The sequence below is a fragment of the Lissotriton helveticus genome, chromosome 2_1 (genome assembly GCF_964261635.1).
Source record: "Lissotriton helveticus chromosome 2_1, aLisHel1.1, whole genome shotgun sequence".
Taxonomy (NCBI): domain Eukaryota; kingdom Metazoa; phylum Chordata; class Amphibia; order Caudata; family Salamandridae; genus Lissotriton; species Lissotriton helveticus.
Window position 1 is genome coordinate 176001756 of NC_136059.1, and position 22615 is coordinate 176024370.

The following is a 22615-nucleotide window of genomic DNA, read 5'->3' on the forward strand; positions in this document are numbered from 1 at the left end:
CCAGCACTCATCCTAGTCGGTTATGCAGTTATCCTACTCACTCATGCAAACAATCACACTTACATTTACTCACCTGCACAGTTATACAAACACCAACTCATTTATTCATACAGATATTAACTCATACTTAGGGGCCCATCAGGATAGCGGGCGGAAAACCACCCCGACTGCCATGGAGGCGGGAAACAACCGCCCGCCGGAACCACGGATATCCGGCGGTCAAATTACGAACAACCGCCAAAAAAGACCAACTGCGGGGGTAGCGGGCACACCAAAAATGCCCGACGCGGGCGGTGATGTCCAAAAACCGACCGCAGCGGTCGGAAACGCAGCGGGAAAGCTACAATCTGCCTCAAGGAAAGTGGAGATACCGCACTGAAAACTAGTATATCCCCGATAGTCCCGGGGTATGATCCGTTGTTTCCGACCGCCGCGGTCGCACACTGCAGTGAATGGGAGAGACAGCGGAAGAGATGCAGCATAGCCACCGCAGCGGACAATACATGAAAAACATGGCGGACAATGCTAAAACACCTCAACAAAGGCAAACATTGCACACCAAAAATGTAGCCATGCCCTCCAAATACACAAAACATATACCAATGAAAAAACAAATGCCAAAAAAAACATACAATTGCCAGGACAACACCCACAACACACCTGACAGCAAAATCCCATTTGGACACACCCACACAACTGAGTATAAAATCAGCCCCTTCACTGACCACAATCCTTTGCAACACTCCAGAAGAGAAGGGCATACACCAGATCTGACAGGAGAGGCAAAAGAACACAGCACACACACACCACCACCACCACCACCACCACCACCACCACTACCACCATCACACCAGAACCAACAATCCCCCAGCACACAACACACCTCACACATCAACACCACACCCACCACACACACCCCTGCACCAACAAACACTTCAAACACCACGCACCATGGCAGCACAGAAAATGGCCAAATTCACAGAGAGTGAGTTGACAGTCATGGTCAATAAGATAATCAGAGTAGAACCACAACTCTAGCCTGGTCCAACAGACACCATTAGCCACAGGGACTCAAATGTGGTAAAGGATAGTACAATGTAATAGGGACCACCCCGCGATCCAAGAAGGAGATGATGAAGCGGTGGCATGATCTCAAAAGGGTTGTCAAAGAGAGGAGGAGCAAGAACTGGGGGCTGGCTAACCTTACTGGCAGTGGCCCTCCCATCCCACAGAACACATTCACACAATGGGAGGAGAAGGTGCTTGCCATACTGCATCCTGAGAGTCTCACAGGAGTATCCAGGGGAATGGAGGCTGGTAAGTACAAACAAATGGCAACCAACACACTGATAAGTACTTCCTTGCACAACCCAAACACCATTGCATTGTCTACCCTCACCTAACAGGTAGCTAGCCGACTTGCTTAGGAGGCTTGTTTGGGGGTGGAAGGCCTGTACCACGACTCCCGCTATGCCCCCTGTCCCACACCCCAGCAGCATGGAGCACTCCCCCACCCAGGAGCATGTGTCAGCCATTGCATTGCTCACACTCACCTAACAGGTAGGTAGACATCTTGCTTGGGAGGCTTGTTTGGGGGTGGGAGGCCTGTACCATGACTCCCACCATGCCCCCTGTCCCACACCCCAGGGGCATGGAGCACTCCCCCACCCAGGAGCATGTGTCAGCCATTACATTGTTCACCCTCACCTATCAGGTAGGTAGCCATCTTGCTTGGGAGGCTTGTTTGGGGTGGGAGGCCAGTACCGCAACTCCCACCATGCCCCCTGTCCCACACCCCAGCAGCATGGAGCACTCCCCCACCCAGCAGCATGTGTCAGCCATTGGATTGTTCACCCTCACCTACATAACACTACAACAAACATCCACATAAGCCTAACCATCCGTACATAGCCCTAACAGGTAGGTAGCCATCCTGCTTGGGAGGCTTGTTGGGGGTGGGAGGCCTGTACCACGACTCCCACCATGCCCCCTGTCCCATACCTGAGCAGGATAGAACCCTCCCCTACCCAGGAGCATGTGTCAGCCATTGCATTGTTCACCCTCACCCAACAGGTAGATAGCCAACTTGCTTGGGAGGCTTGTTTGGGGTGGGAGGCCTGTACCACGACTCCCACCATGCCCCCTGTCCCACACCCCAGCAGCATGGAGAACTCCCCTACCCAGGAGCATGTGTCAGCCATTGCATTGTTCACCCTCACCTAACAGGCAGGTAGCCATCCTGCTTGGGAGGCTTATTTGGGGGTGGGAGGCCTGTACCACGACTCCCACCATGCCCCCTGTCCCATACCTGAGCAGGATAGAGCCCTCCCCCACCCAGGAGCATGTGTCAGCCATTGCATTTTTTACCCTCACCTAACAGGTAGGTAGCGTCCTGCTTGGGAGGCTTGTTTGGGGGTGGGAGGCCTGTACCACAACTCCCACCATGCCCTCTGTACCACACCCTAGCAGGATAGAGGCCTCCCCCTCCCAGGAGCACCTGGAAGCCATTGCAGTACACCAAACAAACTTACTGGTAGATAGTCATCTTCACTGGGCTGTCGATCGATAACCTTTTAAGGATTGCCCGGCGTTAGTCGCCTCTTTATACCACTCGAGATTATCAAACAAAGAGGCAGGCTCTGGAGACTGGAAGGCAGGAAACAGAAGTTTATTCCGACGGAGCAGAACACGTCAAATCAGACAACAGGGTATCTACTCGAGGTGCTCTAACCGCATCTCTAAGGCCTGGCCTCTTATACACAAGTTTATGGCTTTATTGCATGAAACACATTCTTGTCAATACTTTGATGTACGGAAAGACATCCTCGGAATCCCCGCTTCAAGCCCGTTCCCACACATATCTACAGTAGAAATCCCCACCCCGATCTCAGTAGGTGATGACTGTCGCGCAGCTGGATATTCCGTTGATTCCCGGAATGTGTGCGGCTGATCGGATCTCATGGGGTGGGGGCTTTGATCAGTCATAGATCCTTTGAAGAGGGACAGCTTCCTACTGTATGGGGCAATAAACCGCATCCGCAGGGTCAGGTGATGGCCTGGGATCGGGCCGGATAATCGGACACAGAGGAAGGGGGTTCATCAAAGGATGTGTGATCATGAAAGGGACGGAGGGAGGTGTTAGCCGGGTATGGGATGTGGCTCCGAGGCAGGGCCGCGCTGAAGGGGTGGTTTATGGCCCAATCATGTGAGAGCGGGGGCTGTCAGTGCGTGGGGGATGCTTGTGAGGTCAGAGAGGGAGAGAGAGAGACGCGCTGGCTATCGGCAGTGGGCAGAGAGGCCATGGCATTTAAAATGGCTGCTACTTACGCGCATGTATGAGCCTGGAAAGGGACAAGATGGCGCCGATAATGTTTACGTCGCAATCTAGATTTTAACAGTCTGTTTGTGGGTTGGAGACCTGCATCACTACACACAGCACCAACTGCACGCATGGCATCGATACCTGGCATGTACGAGCCATTGATGTACCTCTGCACCATGTAATGAGGCACAGTATTGCACTTAATAAAAATAGTGAAGATTTGTGTGTAGTGGATGACACGCAGCTAACAGTATACTTGCACAGTCCCCATCACTGACCATTCCCATCTAATCCAAGGTGACGAAGAACTCACTGCTGAGGACAACAACAATGACCAGCAGAGCCAGTCTCCACCCCCGGTCCATGGACTCTCGGATGTAGACTCCCAGGATACTTTGGACGATGAGCTCCAGGCCGGCCCATCTGGTGTGCTAGTGGGCAACAGATCCCAGGCCCCCATCCTCCCCACCACCACGTCTGCTGCAACAACAACTGCACAGCAGATCCCTGCAGTTACGGCCTGTGCCTCCACCGCCGCCACCACCACCACCAGTGCCACCTGCAGCGCCTTCCCTGTCCCATGGGATGACCAGCCCACACCAACAACTGTGGACGGCAAGGAGAGTGGGCGGGGAACCACAGTGGCGAGGCAACAGGTTCATGGCAGCAGGGCATGGCAATGGGGAGGGCCATGGTCACCATCCCTGGACAACTTCAACAAAGTCATCGGGGCCTACGAACAGGTCCAGGGACAAAGTGGCCAGTCTGACGAACTATTACAAGAGCTCATCCTGCTGATGAGGTCCAGCGACACACGCATTGGACAAATGGTGGAACTCATGGCCAGCAAGTGGCGTTACTGAGGGACAGGCCTGTGTCCCAAACAACACCTCTTCCCCCCTCTGTTGTGCTGCAGGATGACAGTGCACCATCCTCCCCTGTGGCCACAGAGAGGGGTGAGTCCTCAGACGCCGCTGTCCCTACAGCAGGACACCCCCGCCAAAGCGATCAAGGGGGCATCCAAAGAAGAGCCTGGTAGTCTCTGGAGTCAAAGCACCAGCCACACGTCAGTCACGGAACCAGCTCTGATGGCAACACTCTTCCCCACTGCATTGACTGTTTGGACTGTCCTTCCCCACACTGCCTTGTGAATTGCACCAGTCTGTTGGACTGGGTCACCACATCGATGTGGTTTCTACTCTTATATATCAATTACCAGGACTGTTAACTCACTGTTCCATCACCACCTTCCTGTAAATATGCCCGTACCCCTCACATGTCAATTTTATAAATAAAATCCCTTACACACTTCAATTGGTGCAGCTTTGTCTTTAGTGCAATATTTACAGTGTTAATAATGTCCATGATGTATCCAAAAGATGTATAGTATGTTGGCCTGTATAATTTTGAGGCACCTAGGGAGACACAACAGTCACTGGCGTTAGTGTGGCATCACAGACATAACACTACAACAAACATCCACATAAGTCTAACCATCCGTACATAGCCCTTCACAACAACAGCAATTATGCCAGACAATGTACAAGTTGTACCTCGTCACACACCTTCAAGTGAAGTAGCTGGCGAGGAGCTGTTGACGCAAGTCAACTCCTTCCTCCGGTCCTCTCCACTGACCTCATCACTGGACTCAGGTCCTTGAGCAGGCGGTGGCCTTGGGTCCTCACCATCGTCCAGGAGCAGGGAAATCCCCTTGGGTATGGCCATGTTGTGCAGCATACAGCATGCCACAATGATCTGGCAGACCTTCCCAGGCGAGTATGACAGTGCACCTCCTGTCTTGTCCAGGCAGCAAAATCTTGACTTACGCAGGCCAAAAATCCGCTCAATGACACGTCGGGTCCTGCCATGGGCGTCATTGTACCTGATGTCAGCCGGAGGTCCTGGGATTCCGTAGTGGGCTCAGCAGCCATGTACGGCTGGGATATGCAGAGTCACCTGGGAATGACAAACACACATTGCAACGTTGCACAGGCAGAGGGCAGTAGGTCACACACACAGCACGACATATCACTAGGCATACTCACCCACAATCCAAGCATGCGCGGAAAGCAGATTTGCCATCATCCGGGGCACCATACTGTTCCTCAGGATGAACGAGTCATGGGCTGAGCTGGGGAATCTTGCACACACATGTGATATGGTCATGTCCGCAAGGCACACCACCTGCACATTGATCGAACAATAATGTTTACGATTTCAAAAAATGTGCTCACTCGCCTGTGGTGGCACCAGACCGACATGGGTGCAATCGATGGCACCAACAACATGGGGGATGTGCCCAAGGGGAAAGAAGTCACCCTTCACACCGGCCAATTCTGCTCCCCTGGGGAAATGTATGTATCGATCCTTATATATCATCATGGCTGCAAGAACATCCCTCAGCACCAGGCTGAACATGGGTTGCAACATCCCTACAGCGCTGGCCACGGTCTCCTGGAAGGAACCAGTTGCAAAAAAGTGGAGGGCTGCCATCACTTTGTATGTGGGTGTGAATGCTATTGGGCAGTGGCGACGAGGCTGCAGGTGGGGCTCCAACAGATCACAAAGAGTCTTCAGTGTCGGTCTGTCGAGGTGGAATTTACACATAGGTCAATGTGAATGCACACATACTGAACCCCACATTTCACATGTGCACTCCTCGTACCGTACCATCCACTAATGTGTGTAAGATGACCATGACTGTCTCATACCCATCTGCTGTACCTGTCACACCTCAATGCATCATGTGAACTTGGCACACATCCACAACCCAATGATCACAGTAGCCGGAAAACTGTCAGTTGTGTGCATGAGCTGATATGAAAGCACAGGTAAGTAACAACACCATAGATTGAGACAAGCCTTGCCAAGGGTAGCACTGACCCACAACACATTGATTGGTTACACATTATTGACACCAGCTTAACACTGTCAAGCATCATCAACCATCAAATGCATAAGTGACATGGCAGGGACCACAGATGAATGTGCGTCACACATAAAGGGCGTCCACCTGTGGATTATGTATGTATGTATGTATTTATTGCTTATTGAGCGCAGCTGTCACCCAAAGGGTATCCTGGCGCTGAGACCTAACCATGCATCTATTAAAAAGCTACATTACTCTGGGGAACAAGTAGGTTTTAAGGCTCTTTTTAAAAGTGAGCAGATCAGGGCAACTCCTTAATGTCAAGGGGAGAGTATTCCACAACGTGGCAGCCGCGAAACTAAAAGCGCGACCACCCATTCTCGTTCTATTGATTTTGGGGACTCTTGCCAGAAACGCCGAAGATGATCTTAAAGGTCTGGCTGCCTGATACCAGAGGAAGAGAGTCTGGAGAGGTATTGGTCCCAGTCCATGCAGGGCCCTAAAAACAAGGCAGAGAGCCTTAAACGCAATTCTCTGCTGGACTGGGAGCCAGTGCAAATCGGCCAAAGCTGCCGATGAAGAGGCGGACCGTGGTCGAGACAGGGCCAGTTTAGCGGCCATATTCTGTATCCTTTGGAGCTTTAAGACCAGAGTCTTCGGGGCGCCCAGAAGTAGTGCGTTGCAGTAGTCAATCCTACTGAGAATGGAACTACGCACTACCTCAGCTCTGGAGCCCCGTGGGAGAAGTGGCAAGATTTTCCGTAGAACACGGAGCAGGCCCATACATGTTGCTGCCGTTTTGTTTACGGAGGCATCAAGCTGCAAATTGGGTTCGAATAGAACTCCCAGGTTGCGAGCAGACTCTGCCGCCTCCACCGAGCCCGGGATGGACACTGGCCAAAAATCGGCCGGTAGTGTACGGGGAGTTCGGTCCAAGGAGCAGTGGAGTACCTCCGTTTTTGATCCATTGAATTGTAGCGCATTGGCTCGCAGCCATGCTGCTGTGGCTGCCATACAACGGTGAAAGGCATCCCTTGAAATAGCATCTGAACCCTCAAATGAAAAAATCAACTGAGTGTCATCGGCATAGTTGACAACAGATATGCCGAATGACTTTATCAGTGCTATCAAGGGACGAAGATATATATTAAATAGGATCGGACTAATGGCCGATCCTTGAGGAACTCCCTGTTTCACCCGCCTAGTGGCTGATCGAAAAGGTGGTAGTGCCACGGCTTGTTGTCGGTTGTCCAAATAGGACATGAGCCAGTCTAAGGCCAGACCGCACACTCCCGCACTCCGAAGACGGCCTAGTAATACTTCATGGTCCACCGTGTCGAACGCGGCCGACATGTCAAGTAGCACCAAGAATGCAGACTTGCCCTTGTCGACTCGCGTTCGCAGATCATCCAACACGGTGACCAAGGCCGTCTCGGTGCCGTGCGCTGGCCTGAAGCCAAATTGTGCAGCATCCAGGCATAGATTTGTTTCTAGGAAGTTGGATAAGGCTCTTGTAACCCATCTCTCGAGGATTTTTATCGCAAATGGTAATAGCGAAATTGGCCTGTAATTAGCCGAGCAGAGAGGGTCCAAAGAAGCCTTTTTCAACAGAGGTGTTACAATAGCCAACTTCCAGCTGTCTGGAACTGACGCTGTGGTCAATGATTGACAGCAGATGGAGTGCAACGGAGGAAAAAGCTCATCTTGAAAGGCCTTCCAGATCTTATGAGGCATTGGATCCAGCGGCGATCCTGACGATACACTACTTGCCAGGGTAACAAATTCCTCTAACGAGGGGGCGGAAAAGCTGGACAACTGAGGCATACCTTCCTTGTTAGGTGCCCAATTGGAGTCCAAATTGTCCAGGTTGTCAGACGGGTCCAAAGGAGAGACTACGGATGTTACGGATTGTTCAGAATTTTCGAGTCCAGTCAGGATAGTCCTGATTTTCTCCTCAAATGCAAGGGCCAGTGAGTCGCACAGCGCCTGCGAGGCCGGGATAGTAGACACCATGCAAGGCGGGTCAGACAAAGTCTTGACCAATCTAAACAGGGTCTGAGATTTGTTAGAGGCCTTCGCCAAAGAATCTTCCAAAAACTTGGCTTTTGCGGCTCTTAACTGGGCCTTGTATTCGTGCAAGGCTGCTTTATAGGCCGCCTTATCCTGCTCCCTGTATCCTCTCCTCCATGTACGCTCCGCCTGTTTACAGCGAAGTTTGGAGTGCCCCAATTCTTCGCTGAACCAGGCGTTTAGGCCCCTGGGCCTGTCTCTTACCTTGCGTAAGGGGGCCAGGTCATCAAGAGATGATACAATATGCCGGCAGAGAGAAGCATAGCTCTTGTCCACATTCTCCTCCATCCGAAAAGTTCCCGGTAGGAGTGTAGGTCGAATCGGTTCCCTAAGGAGACGACTCCATTGCCGATTCAACTTCCTACTGGTCGGTTTATTGGATCTCCATGGGGCCTCGACCTTATGTATCACAACCAAATTCTTATCAGCAAATACCAAGTCTAGTATATGTCCCCTATCATGGGTGGGTACCTGAACCAGTTGAGCAAGTTGGATATTGCTACAGGCTTGGCACAGTTCTCGGAAGGCCAAGTCATGAGGGCCAGAAGGCCAAAGGTTGAAATCACCCAATACTAGAAAATTGGTATGCGAATTAGAAAGGTCGTAGATCAGATCAATCAGAGATTGAAGGGCTGCCGTGGGCAAAGAGGGCGGTCTGTAGCATAGAAGACCTGCTACTAAAGTACCTCCTTGAGCTACGATGGAAAAGCCCATAAGCTCAAACCCTGCTACCTTCGTAGTCACCAGTTCGGTCAACGAGATAGAATCTCTGAAGATATAGCCTACCCCACCACCCCTACCTGAGGTGCGGGGGGTGTGTTTTATCAAATAGCCTGGCGGGCAAGCCCAGCCCAATTCCATGGCACAGTCCTTCGTGGCCCACGTTTCAGTCACGAACAATATATCTAGCTGTGACGATTCAATTAATAAGGCAGTCTCAGCGTGGTGCTTTATCAAAGAGCGTGCATTCAACAAGCCGCAAGACAATGTCTTATGCGGGGTGAGGATGGGCTCGGGCTCTAAGTCCTCAGTGGTAGCAGGGCGGGGAGCAGCAGGGTATGGAGGGGCAGGTTATGGAATAATGGCATTGTGTGCACAATGATGTCCCCTTACCCATGTTGCTGCTGTGTACTGATGCAGTGTTCACGATGGACATTGCCATTGCATGTGCCCCAAATCGCGGTTGCTAGCCCCTGGCAACAGAGTAGTGACACCAGCACCACCCCCTTCACAAGTGCAGTAGCCATTGGCATGGAGACATGGGTAGAGGGCGGTGGACATGCTCCACCACCCAAATCACGGTAGCTACCGCCTGGCCACGGCGGTGTGACACCAGCACCACCCCCTTCACAAGTGAGGTAGCAATAGGCATGGAGACATGGGTAGATGGCAGTGGGCATGCCCTGCCACCCAAACCGCTGTAGCTACCACCTGGCAACGGCCGAGTGACACCAGCACCACCCCCTTCACAAGTGCGGTAGCCATTGGCATGGAGACATGGGTAGATGGCGGTGGGCATGCCCCGCCACCCAAATCGTGGTAGCTACCGCCTGGCCACGGCGGAGTGACACCGTCATGGGGCATTGACTACAGCCAATGGGAGCTATGATTGCGGTGGCATGATGCAGTTTTGAAATTCGCATAAGGCGTGCTCCGCCACCGCGGAGGCGGTCATTGGATGCCTTTGAAAGATGCACCATCGCGGTAGCGCACACCAAGCCCCTGCATTGCATCACCGCCATTGAGCATTGCCTACAGCCAATGGGAGCGATGATTGCGGTGGCAAGATGCAGTTTTGAAAATCGCGGCAGGCGTGCTCCGCCACCGCGGAGGCGGTCATTGGATGCTTTTGAAAGATGCACCATCTCGGTAGCACACCCCAGGCCCCTGCAGTGCATCACCACCATGGAGCATTGCCTACAGCCAATGGAAGCGATGATTGCGGTGGCATGGTGAAGTTTGAAAATCGTGGAAGGCGTGCTCCACCACAGTGGAGGCGGTCAATAGATGCTTTTGAAATAGGCAGACCTGGACAACCAACTGTTGCAGCTTTTCACCTTACAAACGACCCCAAGGGGCTATAAATCTGTGGGAGTGAGCCTCACATTACCACTGCTCACAGAACCTGCTGCCTGGGACCCTTTCTTGCTGCTGCCTCAAGTGCCTGCTGCCTCGGACCCTCTCCTGCTGCTGCCTCAAGGGCCTGCTGCCTGGGACCCTCTCCTGCTGCTGCCTCAAGTGCCTGCTGCCTGGGACCCTCTCCTGCTGCTGCCTCAAGTGCCTGCTGCCTGGGACCCTCTTCTGCTGCTGCCTCAAGACCGCTTAGCAATCACTTCAACCACAGGTGTTCCATGTCCACAGGGATAGCAAGGACAGAAAAGATCCATGCCAGTCCATTCACAAGCGAGGAGCTGGAGGTCCTTGTGGACGAGGTGCTGGCACAGTACCCAAAGCTGTATGGTGGCCCCAATGTAGTGGTAAGTCATCATGAAGGGAGCTGTAGGGCAGGGGGGGTGTCAGACATGTAGTTGTGCTGCTGCAGTATATGCCTGAGGGTGTGGGGTTGTGTCATACACTGACAAACAAGCTGTCTCCAGGTCGAGGGAGTGTCTGTGTCCCAATGTCACTGTTTTTCCTGCCTGCAGTTGTATGTGTGAGTGGAGTGTGTTACATTGTCAGCCATACAAAGGCACAGGATGTTGGACATGCAGGTGCCAGTACAGTAATTGCTCGGGTGATTGTTTCTGTGTGCCCCTGTTGTCCGACTCAGTGTGAACCCACAGACTAGGCCCAGTGCCCGCCCAACCAAACGAGAACACGTCACCGAACTTACATGGTCCTTGCTCCTGTTCATTCACACTGAAAAGAAGATATGCACCATCTCAGCCCTGTATGATTGCACACAAACACACTTTGGTAGATGGATATTTGGTTGGTGAGTCCATGTGCCCCGAGGCCATACACATTACAAACACATATGTTCACAGGACATGCTCATTGAATGCCACCCAGTCATGCACGCAGTGCTTCTAGACACAGACACAGGTAGATATGTGATGTATGTGGTGGGCAGACGTTCATGGGACTGGTGATGTCTGCAAGCCACTGAGGGGGTTCAGTGCACTCATCCTGCTTGTGTGTGAGATTATCAGGGACCCTCTACACCCTCATGTATGCATGCAATCACATCTGTTTGGCCCATGCAGAGTGCCCTTGTGAGGTGTCCCCCGGTTTGGGATGGAGGGAGATTACAATTGGTCATGAGTCTGTGTCTTGCTACTGTACTGATAGATCTTCCTACATGACACTGTGTCACTGATCCTTTACCCTTCTTTTCTCCCATACCTGCAGCTCAAGGTACACCAGGGTAAGGCCGTGTGGATGGCCATTGCAGCAAAGGTGCGAGACCTGGGGGTATCCAACTGACGACGCACCCACTGCCACAAAAGGTGAGACGACATCAGCTGGCTGGCAAAGAACGTGGCAGAGATGACATTGGGGCTGCTACCGTGCACTGGGGGGTTGGCGCGGCGCAAAATAACACCACTGATGGGCCGCATATTGGCAGTGACTCATCCTGAGCTGGATGCACGTCTGAAGGAGCATCGCCAGCAAGACAGGGGTGAGTATTTGGGAAGGGTGACTTTGGCTGTCAGCGGATGCAGATATACAGGGCCTGTGGCAGCGGTAGCCCATGTGATGTTCGTGTGGTGGTGATGTGCTGTGTCATGTGAGTGGCTGCTGGGATGTGTGGCAGTGTCAGGCATTGGGCCAAACTTGCCTTACAAAGCTGATCCTCCCTGCTGTGCTTTCTCATAGCCAGATGTGTTAGGATCTACATGGTCATTCAGCATTGGGATAGTGTGGGGAATCTATTAGGGGTGAACAGCAGGGTCCACTATCTGAGTGTGACTTATGCCTACTTTGCATGCACCATGATCGGTGAGGCCCACACATCTGACAACAAGATGCCCCAGAGTACCACATGGTGCTTGGAATGGCCTACTTGGCACTGTGGACTGTCATGTCCTAATAGGTGTGTGTGTTGTCCCCTCCTGTTCCCTGAAGGTCTGTCAGTGGCAATGAGTGTTGTCCCCACATCATGTCCCTAGGTGTGGGCAGAGCAATTTGTGTGTCTGGTACACTTCATCCACGGGCAGGGTGTTGTGCTGTGTGGCCTCAACATGGCTCAGTCATGGCAGAGATTCACTGTTACAGCCACTGTTGTGGTCTATGTAGTGTGCTGCTGCAATGTGATTGCAGGGTGTGGTGGTCACCATGTTGATTTGGGCATCTTCTGTACTACATTGATTGGATTGCTTTGTCCTGATGATTACACTAACACAACCCTGCATCTGTCTCTCATGCAGAATCGCCAGTGGACACTGAGGAACGGGAGGTGGAAACAAGTGGTGGCGAGAGTAGCACCATAGCTGCACTGGAGGCCAGTGACAGAGAGCTCACTAGCGCATCTGAGGGGGACCATAGTATGCAGGAGGAATCCGTGGCTGAGACACAGAGTACTACATCATCTGATGCCAGCGGTGATGCATCCATGTTGGCAGGCACAGGGGATAGGGAGTCTGCAAAATCATCTACCACACAGCGGCCAGTGCCCAGCCTCCCATCCACTTCCTCTGGTGCTGCCCGTGTCCGTGTCAGTAAGAGGGGACGAGTCACATTCACACCTGGCACCACTGAGCCTGCACCTGTCCCCCCTGCTGCCCTCAGTGCTGAGTCTGTAGAGCTTCTGCGCCAGCTTTGTGGGGGCCAGACCACCCTGCTCAATGCCTTCAGTGACCAGGACAAGAAATTAGGCCAGGTGGTTGCCTACATGGAGGGCATACACTCTGACGTGGGTGGGCTACACCGTACAGTCCAGGCTTTGTCATCCGCAGTGACATCTGCCCTTCAACAGGCACATGCTCCCATTCCTGCTCAGGTGCCTTTGTCCACCCCCCAGTCAGTGGCCACATCAGATGACAGTGACCACGGTTCGCATGTGTCACAGACACGATACAGCACAAGGAGCACACAGCAGACACAACCCAAGTGGACCCGCCCACAGACACCATCCCCACATAAGATCAGAGCCAGCCCAGAATGTAGAGACAAGAGCCTGTCAGGGAAGAGCACGGCTGAAAAAGCAATGAGGCTGACATCAGGCTCACATGCCTCAGAAGCATCACCAGCAAAGGACTCTACTGTCCCTAAAACTTCACGCAGAGCTAGGCGTGCAGTGTCTGTGCCCACTGAGGAGGTGTTGTATGGCAAGGGTACACCTAGGAAGGGCACAGGGCCACATCCCCCCACCACATCAACTCCAATTCCAAGCCCAGTGAAGCAGGTGGAGGAGGGCACTGTAGGTGCCACCCCAGGCAAAGAGGCAAAGGAGGGCACTGTAGGGGCTAGCCCTAACAAACAGGCAAAGGAGGGCACGGTCGGGCCACCCCTGGCAAAGAGGCAAAGGAGGGCACTGTAAGTGGAACACCTGAGAAGCAGGGGAAGGTGGTCCAGAGGCGTAGCCAGACAGAGCGTTCCTCAGGATCCAGAACGTCACCAGTGGGAGTGCCAGTGTTTGCACCTGATGTGGGGCAGTTGGTGTGTGTGCCTGTTGTGTCATCACCAGTTCCCAAACTCCAAGACAGGGAAGCCATTTTGTATTCCAAAGAAGTGGAAGGACACCCCTACAGCCTCTCCCACCCACACTGTCTCACAGTTCTGCATGACTTCACCTCCACGTGCCACTATACCACGTGGTACGAACAGCCCTCCAGCTTGCCAAACCACTGAAAGCCCTACATCACCTGGGCCTCTGTCTCCACAGTCAAGTGTTCCTGCTGTCCCCGACACACATCCAACTCCAAGTCCGCCTGACAGCCAAATGTGAGTGGCAGTCCCCCTCATACACCTGTCTCTCATACAGGTGTGCTAGTCCTGTCCATTGTTTGCCACCTGGGTGTGTTGCTGGTCATGGAAGGGTACAGTCAAACACACTCACTGTGCAGCTTCTCATGTCCTGACTCCGCATTTCTCCCTGGCCACTGAAATTGTCATTCACTGCTGTGTTGGACTCTCCCCAGTGCAGCCTCTCATGTACTTGCTGTGCCACCAGCCATGGACACTGGCCCTGTTGATCTGCGGTGCTGTACTGTCCCCTGTGCAGCCTCTCATGTACTTGATGTGCCCCCTGCCATAGACACTGGCCCTGTTGCTCTGCTGTGTTGTACTCTCCCCTATGCCATGGACACTGGCCCTGTTGCTATGCTGTGTTGTACTCTCCCCTGTGCCATGGACACTGGCCCTGTTGCTCTGCTGTGTTGTACTCTCCCCTGTGCAGCCTCTCAAGTACTTACTGTGCCCCTGCCATGGACACTGGCCCTGTTGCTCTGCTGTGTTGGACTCTCCCCTGTGCCACGGACACTGGCCCTGTTGCTCTGCTGTGTTGGAGTCCCCCTGTGCAGCCTCGCATGTACTTGCTGTGCCACCTGCCATGGACACTGGCCCTGTTGCTCTGCTGTTTTGGAGTCACCCCTGTGCAGCCTCTCATGTACTTGCGGTGCCACCTGCCATGGGCCCTGGCCCTGTTGCTCTGCTGTGTTGGACTCTCCCCTGTGCCATGGACACTGGCCCTGTTGCTCTGCTGTGTAGTATTCTCCCTGTGCAGCCTCTCATGTACTTGCTGTGCCACCTGCCATGGACACTGGCCCTGTTGCTCTGCTGTTTTGGAGTCCCCCCTGTGCAGCCTCTCATGCACTTGCTGTGCCACCTGCCATGGACACTGGCCCTGTTGCTCTGCTGTTTTGGAGTCACCCCTGTGCAGCCTCTCATGTACTTGCTGTGCCACCTGCCATGGACACTGGCCCTGTTGCTCTGCTGTGTTGGAGTCCCCCTGTGCAGCCTCGCATGTACTTGCTGTGCCACCTGCCATGAACACTGGCCCTGTTGCTCTGCTGTTTTGGAGTCACCCCTGTGCAGCCTCTCATGTACTTGCGGTGCCACCTGCCATGGGCCCTGGCCCTGTTGCTCTGCTGTGTTGGACTCTCCCCTGTGCCATGGACACTGGCCCTGTTGCTCTGCTGTGTAGTATTCTCCCTGTGCAGCCTCTCATGTACTTGCTGTGCCACCTGCCATGGACACTGGCCCTGTTGCTCTGCTGTGTTGGAGTCCCCCCTGTGCAGCCTCTTATGTACTTGCTGTGCCACCTGCCATGCACACTGGCCCTGTTGCTCTGCTGTGTTGGGCTCTCCCCTGTGCCATGGTTACTGACCTTCCTGTTTGAAGTTTGCCTTTGCAGATTATCTTGCATATGATCAGCATTTTGTGCCATGCTCTTGTCTACTGTTGTTCTACTGTCACATCTGTGCAATATGTGAATAAAGACAGTTACTCCTGTTGTGTGTTTTGTCAGTGTCCTTGCTGATTAAAGTTATTTTGGTGTGTGCATTTGGTTGCCTGTGCACCATGCTCTATGTGTCACTTCAACATTGCCAGACTCTTTGCCCGCATCACATTTTTAGACAGGGTTGACCGTGTCTTCAGCCCATTCAGACACCGATACTAGTGTTATCTGTGATGGCTATTTTACCTGTCATGCAGTTCTCTTTTTAGTGGTTTGCTATTGTTGGCTACATTGTTGCCATGTCAGGTTGGGGGACACTGCCAGCACAGGGTGTGATGCTGTGCACAGGTTTGCATGCAGGCTGGGAAATGTCATGATGTATGTGTGTTATTCCTGTATATGTGCCCAGCTGTGTATGTGTATGATAATCTTGTGTTGGCCCTTAGTCCTGGTCCCCTGGCTTACATGAGTTGTGTGCTCTTGGGTGGTCAAGAGGTGTGCAGTGTGAAGGGTGTGACTTTGTAGTGGGTGTGGATGTTGGTGTGCCCCTGGATTGTGAGAGACACACATGTGTCACCCAGGAGTTGTGTGCCTGTTGTTTGGATTGTCCTGCCCTGTGTAAATGATTGTATGCACATGTGTGAGTTGTCTGTTGTGCACTGTGCAGTGTGTTGGTGTGTCCATGCAGCTCTGTCTGACTCCTCCTTGTTGTTTTGGTCACTTATGAGTGTGCAAAGTATGTGACTTGCACATCAGTATTGTGTTTGTTTGATCATTAATGTGTCTTGAGTGTGTTTGTGTAGACTGTGAGGCCCTGCTGCTCCTCACTGGCATTGTGTTTTTGTTTCTCATGCATTGCAGGCACATGGTGCCTTTTCTCCTCCTGTATGGCGTGTCTGGCATGGTGTGTGTGGTGTAATGCCATCCCCTATGTGTGCCACTTGTGCCTAGCCATTGTGGGTCTGCACTCCCTCTATTTGTGTATGGTACACCCCTTACATGTCTACTACTGACATGCAAGTCAGTTGAATTTGATGTCAGATGACCCCTTGGTTTACATGTGTATGTACCTCCCCATTACTTCATTTGTGACGATGTGCCTTGTGGTGCAGTCAATCAATCAATCAATCAATCATAACACTTGTAGAGCGCACTACACACCAGTGAGGGTCTCAAGGAGCTGGGTGTGTGGGGGGTCCTACTAGTGATAGAAGAGCCAGGTCTTGAGGAGTCTCCTGAAGGCCAGTAGGTCCTGGGTCTGACGTAGGTTTATGGGGAGGGTGTTCCAGGTCTTGGCTGTGAGGTGGGAGATGGATCTGCCGCCGGTGGTCGCTCTTCGGAAGCGGGGGACTGTTGCGAGGGCAAGGCTGGCTGTGCAGAGCTGGCGGTGGGGGTGTAGAAGTTGAGTCAAGTGTTGAGGTATGCTGCGCCGGTCTTGTGGAGAGATTTGTGTGCGTGAATGAAGAGCTTGAAGGTTATCCTCTTGTTGACGGGGAGCCAGTACAGGTCTCTCAGGTGTGGTGTGATGTGGCTGTGGCGGGGGATGTCGAGGATCAGGCGCGCTGGTGCGTTCTGGATGCGTTGCAATCAGCTCAGGAGCTTGGCTGGTGTTCCTGCGTAGAGGGCATTTCCATAGTCCAGCCTGCTGGTGACGAGGGCCTGGGTGACTGTTCTTCTTGTCTCGGTGGGGATCCACTTGAAGATCCTGCGGAGCATTCGCAGGGTGGTGAAGCAGGGTGAGGAGACAGCGTGGACCTCAGCCAACTGATCAATAACTAATATAGACACTCATGTAGCTAGTGACCAACTGATGCAGCAGGTTACACAACAACAGACAGAGTGATACAGACATTCACACAGTTTAGTCACTAACCCATGTATTTAGTGAGACAATTTTAATTACTCACTTAAACAGTCAATCACACAGCTACTAAATCCTCCATCCATGCACTTTTATATCCACTCATTCTTCAATGCAGATTGCTATATATATATATATATATTCACTGAAAAAACCATAGGTTATAGACCATATATAGTTAGGAATTAGCATTTACAAAACCTTGAAAATTCACTGAAAAAACCATAGGTTATAGACCATATATAGTTAGGAATTAGCATTTAAAAAACCTTATTTTACTCACACAAAACCATTGAAATTCCATATATAGTTAGTTGTACTAACTATATATCGCGCACCCGCAATCCACTGCTGATCATGTCACATATTACATCATTCATGACATGGTCAGTGACATCACTGATGACATCACTGATGACATCTCAAATGACATCACTGATGACATCACTGATGACATCTCAAATGACATCACTGATGACATCACTGATGACATCTCAAATGACATCACTGATGACATCACTGATGACAACATCCAGTGACTGTATTTTTCTGTAAAGTTAAAATATGTCTTGAGTGGATGTATAAGTGTCTGGATGAAGGATTTAGTAGGGGCATGACTGACTGTATGAGTGACTGATTAAATGTGTCTCACTGAGTGCATGGGTTAGTGACTAAACTGTCTTAATTTGTGCATAATTATGTCTGTTGTTCTGTAAACTGCTGCATGTGTTGATCAGTAGCTATATGATTAACTATATGGGTTATTGATTGGTTGCCCAAGCATTTGTATGGGAGACTGAGTGTGTGTGTGGGTGGCTGGGAGGTGTATGACTCTCTGCATAGATGTGTGAGCAGTTGATTGACTAGATGTATGGGTTCAAAAGTGCATGTGGAAACAGCTGTATGGGCAGTTGACTGTGTGCATGAGTGTATTGGTGAGTGAATGGATATCTCACTGCTACATGTTAAAGTAAGTACATATGTAAAATACAGTACATGTGAGAGTTGACATATATAAATAACTGTGCATAAGAGCCAGTGAATGTGTGAGTGGCTGTATGGATCATTGTGAACTTGTATCCAGGATTGTATAAGTGAGTAAATATGTTTTAGTATATGTTTGAATAAGTAAGGTGTGTATAACTGTATAGTTGAGGAAATGGAGGTGTGATTGATTCTTTGTATGACTGACTAAGTGTCTGAGTAACTCCATGGATGAGTGACAGTCTATGAGTGTCTGTTTACACTGATTGTATCTAAGGTTATATTAGAGTCTGAAGAGGTTCATCGTATTATCACATGAATGATGTCATCAGTGATGTGATCAGTAATGTCAAATGAGATGTCATCAGTGATGTCATTTGAGATGTCATCAGTGATGTCATTTGAGATGTCATCAGTGATGTCATCAGTGATGTCATTTGAGATGTCATCAGTGATGTCATCAGTGATGTCATTTGAGATGTCATCAGTGATGTCATCAGTGATGTCACTGACCATGTCATGAATGATGTAATATGTGACATGATCAGCAGTGGATTGCGGGTGCGCGATATATAGTTAGTACAACTAACTATATATGGAATTTCAATGGTTTTGTGTGAGTAAAATAAGGTTTTTTAAATGCTAATTCCTAACTATATATGGTCTATAACCTATGGTTTTTTCAGTGAATTTTCAAGGTTTTGTAAATGCTAATTCCTAACTATATATGGTCTATAACCTATGGTTTTTTCAGTGAATTTCATTGGTTTTTTTAAAAGCTAATATCTATAGCTGTAAAATGTATTCTTCTTTAAATCCAAAAATATATTTTATATGTTTATTAATAATTTTTTTTAAATATTTTTTTGGTTTCGCTCCCGGTCCGCGAACCGGGAAGCTTCCCGTTAGCTCAATTTAATTCCGCGACCCGGTCCGCGAACCGGTAAGAAATCAACATAGTGACGGTATCGCGTTGCCGCGTAATGCGTCTTATGACGTACTGCGTTAGCGCACCCGGAAGTGCCCCGGGGCGCGGACCGAGGCGCGAAACGCAGCTCCCCGGAAGCGATCCGCGGCGCGAAAGCGCGACGTATCGCGTTGCCGCGAAATGCGTCTTGTGACGTATCGCGTTAGCGCACCCGGAAGTGTCCCGGGGCGCGGACCGGGGCGCGAAGCTTAGCGACCCGGAAGCTAACCGGGGTAGCGTTCCGCAGCGCGTAACATGAGCGTGAGAGGTCATGTGACTTGTTAATAAATCTTTTCATTGGTTCATTTCACTTTTGGTTTCATAATGATGGAAGGCTAGGTCAGGTGACTTAAAAATAACACTTTTCATTGGTTGAGAAGTATTGTTTTTTCCCAAATGATGAAAACCCCTCCTTCTTTCCTCACTCTGACTTTCATCATTGTGAGAGGAAGACCTATTTTGCTTGTTGGAAAATGGCTTCATTGGTAGCTTCAGCTGGTGGACCCCCACCACCACCACCACCTCCTCATGGGAAGAGAGGACCACCTCCCCAGGTCCTGACCAACACTGAGGAGGAAGAGGAAGAAATGGATGAGGAGGGAGAAGAACCACAATTTTTAGAAGAGTTGCCCCGGGTTTCCAGAAAGAAAGCCAGTTTCATCTGGCAGTTTTTTTCAATACCTCGTGGCCAAAAAAAAGTCAACGCGAGGTATGTCACCTGCCTGATATGCAAGGAACAATTGTCCAGAGGGACGGACAAAAAATATAGCTTTGGAAATCATACAATGCACAGGCACATGACGAGGAAACATCCCCTAAATTACAGCCGGGCGGAATTAAGGGATATGCACGACAATCCAAGACCAACTCCTGTGGCCAGACCAACAATACCGGTTTCTTTAACACCAGAAGAGGCACGGGAAACTGTGCCAAATATTCAAGAAAATTTTGGGCACATGATTCACTTATGTATGCACTGTCGTGCATTATTAGCTTGTGGCAACATGAGCATCAATGCACTCAACCTGGCGTATGAACACCATGATTGCCCTAACCGCCCCCAGTAATTTTTTTTGCTCCTGTTGAGCCCTTTTCAACGCCTGTTTTTTGTTGTTTCCCCCCCCCCAAAAAAACCAAAAAAAATATAAAATCGTTCAAAAAATACAAAAAAAACAAAAAATGTTCAAAAAAAAAATAAATATATAAAACAACAAAAATATTTAAAAAAAAAGTTCTTTTCAGAACTACCTTCCCTTTCCAAAAAAATTGCTAGAATGTTTAGCACTCTGGCAAGCTCTATTTCTTTTGGTTCGCTTCCGGGTTAGCTTCCCGGTACGCGGACCGGGAGCTAACCAAAAAAATTAAAAAAAAAAAAAAGTGTAAGTATAAGGAAAGGAAACAGAGAGTGATGTTAAAAGAAAGACAGCTATAGGGAGTAAAGAAGAGATACTGTTTAATAGATCTATTTACCGAAGAAAAGACAGAAGAGGGTATAATTGTGAAAAACAAAATAGATAACGAAGTGAAAGAAAAAAAAAGAGAGTATAACATTAACAAAGAAGAGTTTCTTGGAGAATGTGAGTGAATGTTCAAAATAAGATTAAAACATGAGGAATAACAGAGAGAAAAAATAGAAAACAGAAAACAAAAAATAACAGAAAAAGATTAATTGAAACAGCAAAGAAATGTAAGTAACATAGAGCCATATCATCAACATAGGCAATAAAAGTTTTGCAGCTTTTATTGGCAGAAATGTGTCGCTAAAGCTGCTTTTGTGGCAGAAAACTGCCACTAAAACCACTTTTGCACCAGTTTTCTGCCAATAAAAAGAGCAATAATTTTATTGGCTGTGTTCATAATATTCCCCTTAGTGTGCTTCAACTACACAGAGAAAGCATTATGAACAAGTAGTGATAGAGTGATCAGTCAAAGACACTAAGAGTAATAGAGACGCAGTGAGTGAACAAGAGTGAGGAACTATGAGAAGAGAGGGACTGAGAAAAAGAGTGGAAGGAGTTGAGTAAGTAGGTAATAGAGAAAGGAATGAGGGAAGTAGCAAAGGCAGGAAACTGAGGGTTAAAGAAATGAAGCTGTCAAACTACTAGTAGGTGAATGTGATAGAAATGTAACGAAAAGAGTACAAAACATTTACCTTATAATTGTCATTAACTTACTCACTTTTTGTTTTTATACTTTCAATCTGTGAAAGAGAGAACAAACATTTGAAAAATATTAAAACATGTATTTAAAAATTAGAAAAGACAAGGGAAAAGATTGAAGGACAAACAGTTTTTCAACAACTTTGACACTTACAGAAGCTTCTGCTTCTCCAGGCCCCCTACACAGTCCTAAAGATATACATTTTAAACTAACAGTATCTTGATGCAGATGAAGTGAGGCCTATCTTAAAACATGGTGCATCTTTTGCATTGCTGTTGTTTCAGAAAAGTGTCACAAGACACTAAAATTTTAAATAATTGCTTCAGGATGCCAATAAGATGTCTACTATCCAGAGGTTTGTTTCAGGTGAGGCCTACTCAGGGTTGCAGATGAGATTTACACTTGTTGAAGAGTACAGAGGAGATAATACATGTGAAGGTCTACCAATGAAGTGAGTCATGTCCACTGCACTCTTCAACAAAGTTCAAACCTCCTATGTTTCCCTGGACAGACCTAAACTTGATCTGCACAATGTGATTCGTAATGATAGGAAACACAGGTGATGTAAATGAAATACGTGCAATTTATTTTGCTCATTTCACAATCACATCACTTGTGTTTCCTTTGCTTAGGTATCTCATTGTGCAGATGTAGTCTATCATATGAAAGAGTACGCAGAAGTGCAGCACTGCATGCAACAACTTTGACACTTACAGAAGCCTCAGCTTCTCCATGCCTCCTACACAGTTCTACATATACATCATAAATGCAAACAGTACAGAATTAATTATACATGTTAAATGGTTTATTTTTGCTGTTCTCAGAATGTATCAAAATTCACTAAAAACAGTGACTTGAAGGTATTCATCATATAACAGTGGGGAAAAAAAAACACAATCAAAATGATTGTGTTTAAAAAACCCATACAACATAAGAAATGAAAATTCAGAACTCCTTAAAGTTAACTTACTTTCCATGACGTCCAAGGATGTCCTATGAACAGCTTACACTCTTTTGTGCTGTTATTACTTTCAGCCCGC